The following is an 8,613-nucleotide window of genomic DNA, read 5'->3' on the forward strand; positions in this document are numbered from 1 at the left end:
AAATGGGAAGCCAAATACTTATCAAAACCCTGCTGTTTCTGATCTCTTCCATGTTATCACACCTAAAGCTTTCTAGAGTCATCTTTGCGGCTTTAAAGCTGTTGGAGACATTTCCACTCCATCTCTCTTGGAAAGTTTCTTCTTCCGGGGCCTTTGGCTTTGACATCTCCTGGCTGGGCTCTGGCTGCCCTTTAAAACCTCTCACTGTGGCCCAGGCTGGCCAGGCTGTGGTTTTCTATTTTGATGTCTTCCCCACAGGACAGGACAAGAAATTCCTTTTTCCATCCTAAAAGGACCCTTCTAGTTTGCAGAATTGGAGGCATTTAAAGAAGAAAACAGTTGTTAACTGTAATTACAGCCACGAGATGCAAAGGCATGTAGTTAACCAAGTGTTAAAAGTAGATTTAGGTTTTACACCTAAATGAAGCATGGGATGGGGAGTGGCTTTTCCTACTAAAGAAGGAAAACAGAAAGAAGAGGTAACATCGGCTAGATAAAGTCTCCTGGTTACAGATAGAAAAACAAAATGATATCGGAGATGCTGGGGTTCTTTCTTCCACCATCTCCCTCTCTATCTGTTTTCCTTCATGGAAGGAGGATTAGGGCAGAGATAACCAGGAAGAGTTGGAATTCACTGGGGAAATTATCTCAGAAGCAGGCTATGGAAGACAGCACCACAGAAACAGCTCCCTGTGTAACCATGGTGATAAGCTGAGACAGGAAGGGGTGGGGAGAGATGGAGCCAAGATCCAGTGCAGACAGAGGGCAGGAGGGTATGCAGGGAGGGGGGGACACCCAGGTCACAGGGGAGAACAACAGGAACTGTGAGTCTTTTCAGCTAAATTCAGGTTTTTAAAAGAAGAAAGAATTCATTTATGACTATACTCCATTGAGAAGGCAGGATGAATATTATATCATGGGTTCTTTTTACATTTGGAAAGGCTTTTAAAGGTTTCTTTGGATGTTAGCTATTGCAACAAAGCAAGATTAGGAGTGAACGATGAAAAGTTGTAGCTAAGTGGTGGGAGGCGGGTGTCAGGAGGGTTGAAGAGGAATGCAGACAAACTCAGAGTGACCTACAAGCCCAGAGACCATATGTCATCTTGCCTGAGCGCAGCACCCGTCTGCCTCCTAGTGGCTGGAGATCAGCTCCCTGAGGCTGAAGCAGCAAAACCAAAGCCATCAGTGCAGGATGGCCAGGTTTAGCAAAAAAAAAATGTACAGAATGCCCAGTTAATTTTGCAAGGAGATCAATCCAGTGAATTATAAAGGAAATCAACACTGAATATTCATTGGAAGAACTGAAGCTGATGCTGAAGCTGAAGCTCCAATACTCTGGCCACCTAATGCGAAGAGCCAACTCATTGGAAAAGACCCTGATGCTAGGAAAGAATAAAGGTAAAAGGAGAAGAGGGCAGCAGAAGACGAAATGATTAGACAGCATCACCAACTCAGTGGACATGGATTTGAGCAAATGCTGGGAGATAGTGAAGGACAGGGAAGCCTGACGTGCTGCAGTCCATGGAGTCACAAAGAGTTGAACATGACTTAGCGACTAAACGACAACAGTTAATTTTGAATGTCAGATAAATGGCAAATGGCATTTTAGTATTTTTGACAACCCTAATAAGGGTGACACCCACTGATTAAAGATCTCTTCTTGATCTCTCATCCTTATATATTTATAGAAGAAAGGAGGAGAGGAAGGAAGGGTAGAAGGAAGGGAGAGAAATTATGAACCCCAATGGTTAGTTTCTAATTACCTATCCCCACTCCGTCCCTTCTTGTGCCTCTGCCTTTTCAGTATCACAGGATATTTCTTAACCATTCCCCACAATATGTCTTCAAAAAATCAAATCAGAACAAAGCCACACACAATCAAACCAAACCTCTCCAGTTTCTACAACCTCAAATGGTCTTTGGGCGCTAATAGCCCACTCCAGTGTTCTTGCCTGGAGAATCCCAGGGACGGGGGAGCCTGGTGGGCTTCTGTCTATGGGGTCGCACAGAGTCGGACACGACTGAAGTGACTTAGCAGCAGCAGCAGCAGTGTTTTTCGACATGCCTTCCAGCCTCCCTTGTGAGCCTCCGCACTGACTTCTCTTCTTAACTTTCTTGCAGCTGCCATATCGGCACCTGCCAGTTGACTCCACCTCTGAGATCGCTGCTTGTACTTCTCTCAGGCCTTTATTAGGGCACAGTTCTTAAGGTGTCTGCTGATTAAGTGACAGGTGTCAATAAGCCCTGTCACAGTAACATTTCAAAGAGGTGTTTCATAAACAGATCAGTGTCTGTGGTTCAGGACATGGTGGATGGTCACGATTCTCTTTGATGGATTTTTTCTCACACATCCCACCTCAGCTCCCAGCTCCCATACACAGTCGCCAGCCCTAAACTAACACCACCATAGAAAACACCAGAAACAAGACAAGAAATTGGCTCACAGAAGTTCTAAGAGGTTAAAACTTCAGCCAGATCATGTCACTTTGTTTAAAACCCTCCATTGCTCTCTCATTACACTGAGAATAAAATAGAAAATGTTCACCGTGGTCTGTAAATTCTTAGGACTTTCCTCCGCCCACACATCTCACTTCCAGGCCCCCTGCTGGCCAGTCACATGGAAACACTTGCTGTTCCTGGAAAATGCCAGGTCTTTCCCTGCCGTGGGATCTTGCATTTTCTTTCCCTTTTGCCTGGAATGCTTCCCTCTGCCCAGCTCTTTGGTGGGATAAATCATTCTGATCCTTTAGGATGCCATTTTGGGGTGTTAAGAACATTCTGTATATGTCTTCAGATTTGTAGGCTTTGCTGTATGGACATCAGGCCTCAGTAAAAGGTAAAATATAAAGTGGACTACCTAAAATAATTCACTTCCACACCACGCTCTTTATTTACTTATCAATGATCACAATCTGATATTCATGTTGATGTGTTTGTTTACTGTTTGTCTTCCCCCTAGATCAGGCGTTGGCTAAATGATGGCCCGCGACCAAATCGAGTCACCATCTGTTTTTGTAAATTAAGTTTTATTGGAACCCAGCCACTCCCATTCATTTCATGTCACCTATGATGTCTTTTGCATTACAGCGGCAGAGCTGAGTAGTCCTGACAGAGACTGCATGGCCCCATGAAACCTAAAATGTTTACTATTGGTGCTTTCCCCCTAAAAGTTTGACAACTCCTGCTCTAGACTGTAAATTTCATGAAGGCAAGAACTATATCAGCTTTCTCTATCTGTATTTTCATGGTAAAAACAGTGCCTAGAACAAACTCAACAAATGTCAGCTCCCGCTATGCCTCCTTCCAGTTGATCCCCAGTCCCAGCTCCTAGTTTGCCCTTTTCCTTGTTGGAGCCTGGCTCCTGGCCAGCTGTCCACAGGTCGTAGGTTCCTGCCATCTGCCATCCCCTCCTAGACCTGCCTTCTTGCTCTGTATCTCCAATCTGGTGTTACCTGTGCCCTTATACTGAAAGTGATCTGATCATAACAAATAATCCCATAACCCGAAAGCTTCCTCAGCTGTTTGGGGCCCATCAGACCATGTTTTGTTATCCACCACTTTGTGGTGTTCCAATCCATTCTCTATAATCACAGAAAGAATGCCTATTTAAAATTTCACTCTCCTGTTATTCACCTTTTGGGGCAACATATTTACTTAGGGCTTTTTCTATTATAAAAATGATCCATCTACGTAACATAACATTTGGAAATATAGAAAATAAAAGGAGAAAAATCAGCAAGAGACAACCATTTTTAACACTTTGGTGGCATTTCTTCCCATTCTCCTTTCTATCTTTTTATGTTTTTTTTTTTTTTAGCACACTTGTAGGAAACAACAAAAAATGGCTAAAGGCAATTTCCCCTCTTGTATTATAATAAGCATTTTTTACATTGTACATTCTTTGTAAATTACTATTTTTTAGAAGCTGCACAGAATTATATTGAATATATATTTATGAAATATTTCCCTATTGTTGGGAAATATTTATAATATATCCAGATTTTTAAAACCAAAAATAATTACGAACATCTTTGTGCTTGAAGCTTTTTCCTTCCTTTTGGATAAGTTCTTCAAGTAAATTTCCAGAAGCAGAAATACTGGATCAAAGGACATATATATTTTTTGAGTTCAGATACATGTTGTCCTTCTCATTTTTTAAAAAGGTGTGAAAATCGCTGGATAAATGTCTCAAAGTAAATACACTCATGATCCTATTTCCTGTGCTCCAAATCCATAAGAATAAGAGGTAAGAGGTCAAAATATATGTTTATATGCTTCTCCCAAAATGCTGATACAAGAGGAAAATCTCAGCAGCTCAATACTGAAGTAAAACTTAAACAATAAGCAGCATGTAAAACCACAGGTATAAGCAGCAGAGCCAGGTGAGCAGGACTGGAGTTAAATACCTCCCCAGAAAGGCCTAAACACACCTCTGCAATAGGAATCTCAGCTGGGCTTGCCACCCGAGAACAGTGGGTGATATAGCTCCACCCAGGCATGGAAACTTGTAGCAGAAATATACTACTTGCTCAGGGCCAGTATCCACAGCCGAGTCCCCTCTGTTCTGTGCCACGTGAACTGTGGAGAGCTATCACTCCGGAAATGGGGAGCTCTGAGCTGGGTTGAGTCTGGTTGACTCATTAGACCAAGGCTAAGGCAGCTAAGAAACTACCTCACAGACAAGGGACATGTGGGAGAAAATTCCCATGCAATGGGCTCTCCGGGAAAGGTTAAGAAACACATTTAGCACAATGAGAGGCAGTCACAAAGGAGAGATTTATACTCTGAGGTGACAGAGATACAAGAAGAATCTGAAAAGAACTTTGAAATGAATCTGTCTAAAATCTTCAAAAGCAATAAAAGATAATATTAATGAAATCAGAATAGGGGATTGTGAAACTGGAATAGGTAAGTAATTTAAAAGAACATTTAAAAATTATCCACCCCGCAACTTAAAAATAAAACCACCCCTTAAAGGAACTGTACTTCACGACATTGACAGAAGAGGGTGATCTTGAACCAAGAATGGCAAATTACTCCAAATCCATAATGAAGCAGCCTAAGTGACTTAGCAGCAGCAGCAGCAGCATGCCCACACAAAGCTATTCTAAGGGGTTAAATATGAGAATTAAAAAATCTCAACTGGAGAAAATTCTTACCAAAAAGACACAAAATTCCAAATGGATTATCATCTTTAAACAAGCATTTAGAATAAAAGCCACTTTAAATAAAAAATTCAAAATTTTCACACCACACTAGAAAGAGCCTTCATGTCACAATGAAGATACAGGGCAGCCAAAGGAAAAAAAATTCAAATTCAAGGATAGAAACAGACAAAATGATAAATAGATAGGTAGATAACGTGATTGAACAATCAGTTGACTGAACTTGGGAAAGAAAAGACAAAATTATGTTAGGAATGAAGGCTAGGTTTTGAGTATCCAACAGAGAATAGACTCAAGTGAAATTTTAATGAAGAGTATTGAGGAGAGGCAGAAAAATAAACAAGAGAATAGAAATGATATAAAGAAGTAAAAGGATTCAGAGAGAAAGTAGTTGAAACAGAAGACAAAATTAAGGATACAAATCTTTGGAACTCCTGAAGAACACATGCAAAACAACAGAATGCAATTTATATTTAATCCTATCATCCGAAATGGAGCTCTTTCCTGTTCACATACTAGAAGACTCAATATTGTTAAGATGCTAATTCTCCCCAGACTGAGCTACAGACTTCTCTGTTGAAAACCCCGAGTGTCCTTTACTGTCATGCAACACTTCTGCCATGGGATGCGTGGGTTTATCCCACACCCACCAGTTTTCCATTACCAGCTGAGTGTCCTACAGTTCAGTTCCTTTCAGACACTATGTGCCTGGAGTGAATGTCAGCTCCCCTAAGTTAACGGCTCAGTCGCCCAGGAGCCCACTTTAGATGTCAATTGCAAGGCTCAGGTTTTCCCTGGTACTTCTGACTAAGCAGCAATAAATCAAAGTTCCCACAACCACCTCTGCAGGTTTGCTAGGCCACATTGGAGAACTCAGGGAAACGCTATGTTTACTAGTTTATTACATAATACAGGACATGATAAACGGTACAGATGAACAGGGTAAAGAGAAGCACAGGGCAAGGTCTGGAAGCATCCCAAGCATAGGAGCTGGCACAGGAATGTGTTCACTGACCCAGAAGCTCTCTGAATCCTACACTTTGGGGATTTTTATGAGGGCTGTATTGCATATGCATGGTTGATTATTAACTCAATCTCCAGCCCCTCTCTCTAGCATTGTGAGTGCCTACCTCTGTCAGGGAATTCTGCCCCATTCCTACATTGTACTAAGATGATAGAGTGCAGAAGATCCCATGTCACACCATCAGCCAACTCTATGTGTATGTGCTTATTCTCATATAGTGTTAAGCTTTTAAATGTTTTAAGCATTTTTTTTGTTTAATTTGGAAGACCTGGTGATTCTATCACAAACAGTTTTCTGGAGATTCTTCTGGCCTAGATGAATTGTTAATCTTTGAAGTTGCTATGGGAACTAGTGTATTTTTTTTTAAATTATTGATGTAGAGGAAAGAAAAGCCGTGATGATTATCTCAAGGAAAAACAAATGAAGCACTGGAAGATATGAAAAAAAGTGAAAAACATAAACACAACCAAGTAAAAATAGCCCTTCCATCTTTACTTATATTGTACCAATAGGAAGCTCTCAGAAATTCTGCCATTTGGGGAATAAGAGCCTTAGTTCTATGAATAAGGTCAGCTGGTACTTGTTGGATGGATGGATGACTGAATGAATGGAGAATGGGAGACAAGAGATGCTGGGATGGTGTTGGGTAAATAGGTCATGCTTTACTGTTCCTGTAGATTCTAGGAATTAAAGAGGTTTATCATCCAATGATTAGCCACTGATTCCAGTTTTTCATCACCTCTGTTTCTTAAAGCTTGAGAAATTTCACTATGAATCTCTCATTCATTTCTCAAAAATCCATTTTCTGGGCTGAGGAAGTTTGAAAACTAGGCTCCTGTAGTGGACACAGGGATGGTGAGTGAAGTCACAGGTCCCCATTCAGGGAAGGACTTGCCTGGCTACTGGGAATGCTATCCCCAGAGAACCTCCATCTTTCAGCTCCTTCCGGTCAGGCTTGCCTACAGAAAGCTCCTTTGCCTAAGGTTACACCCTTCCGGAGGCAGCTTATGCCCAATGATGGATGGAAGCAGGGCTATGTAGTCCCAGCCATTTCAGCCCAACGTGGAACAACTCAGATGCTTTCAGTTGCCTGTAGGGTTGGTGGAGGCTGTTGGGTCTACATCTTAGTTCTTCTTCTCTCTTAGTTCCATCCTGCTTCCTTCTGATCCCTTCCACGTGTGTTGATCTCAAGGATGATTCCTGTAAACATGTGCACACTGAACTTCATCTCAGCGTGTGCCTGTGGAAGACCCAGCCTGAAACAACTCCTCCTGCCCCTGCCACCTAGCATGGCCAGATAAAACACAGAACACCCAGTTAAATGTGAATTTCAGATAAACAATGGATAACTTTTTAGTACAATCGTCCTCAACTTAAAATGGAGTTACATCCAGATAAACCTATCAGAAGTTGAAAATGTCATAAGTCAAAAACACATTTAATACACCTAACCTACCAAACATCCAAGCTTTAGCCTAGTCTATCTTAAATGTGCTCAGAACACTTACTTTAGCTGAAAGTTGAGCAAAATCATCTAACACACAGCCTATTTTATAACAAAGTGTTGAATAGTTTGGGACTTCCCTGGCAGTCTAGCCATTGAGACTGCAGAGGGCGCAGTTCTGACACCTGGCTGGAGAACTAATATCGCACATGCCATGAAGCCAAAAATTTTTAAAAACTAAAAAAAAAATTTTTAAGTATTGAATATCTCATGCAATTTATTGAATACTGTACTGAAAGTGAAAAACAGAATGATTGTGAGTATACTGATTTTTCACCCTCATGGCTGCCTGGGAGCTGTCACTGGCAAGCATCACTAGAGTATCATACTGCATATTGTGAGTACAAGAAAAAGTCAAAATTCTAAGTAGAGTTTCTACTGAATGCAAATTGCTTTCTCACCATTGTAAAGACAAAACATCGTAAGTTGAACCATTCTTAATTAGGGACCTTCTGTGTGGAAGGTCAATATTGTTATAGCTCAACTCCCTATGCCTAATACGGTGCTTGGCTTAGGTAAATGTTTGTTGGATGAATGAGAATGTTAGGATCTTACAATAGAGTACCATATTACACAAAGAAGGTAGAGGCGGACATTGGTTTCCTACTTTCTATTATGCAAGTATTTCTCAAAATGCCCTCAGATAAGCAACATTCCAGTTATCTGAGGATGCTGGTTACAAATGTAGGTTCCCAGACCTTAGCAGCTTTAGTGAACAAGGACCTCTGGAGCCTATCCCTAGAAATCTGCATTTGTAACTTATACAACTCTTCTTCCAAAGATTACAACAATCAGCCTGGTGTAAGAATGTACTTTCCATCCAAAGGAGACTCAAGAGGAAAAGGAAAGAGACAGGGCTTGTTTCCCACTCTCTAGAGTTCTTTGGTGACCACACAGAGAGACCTTCTCAATTTGGATAA

The sequence above is a fragment of the Moschus berezovskii genome, chromosome 12 (assembly GCF_049115385.1).
Source record: "Moschus berezovskii isolate FMDL1 chromosome 12, NW_MosBer_1.0, whole genome shotgun sequence".
In the NCBI taxonomy this organism is placed as follows: domain Eukaryota; kingdom Metazoa; phylum Chordata; class Mammalia; order Artiodactyla; family Moschidae; genus Moschus; species Moschus berezovskii.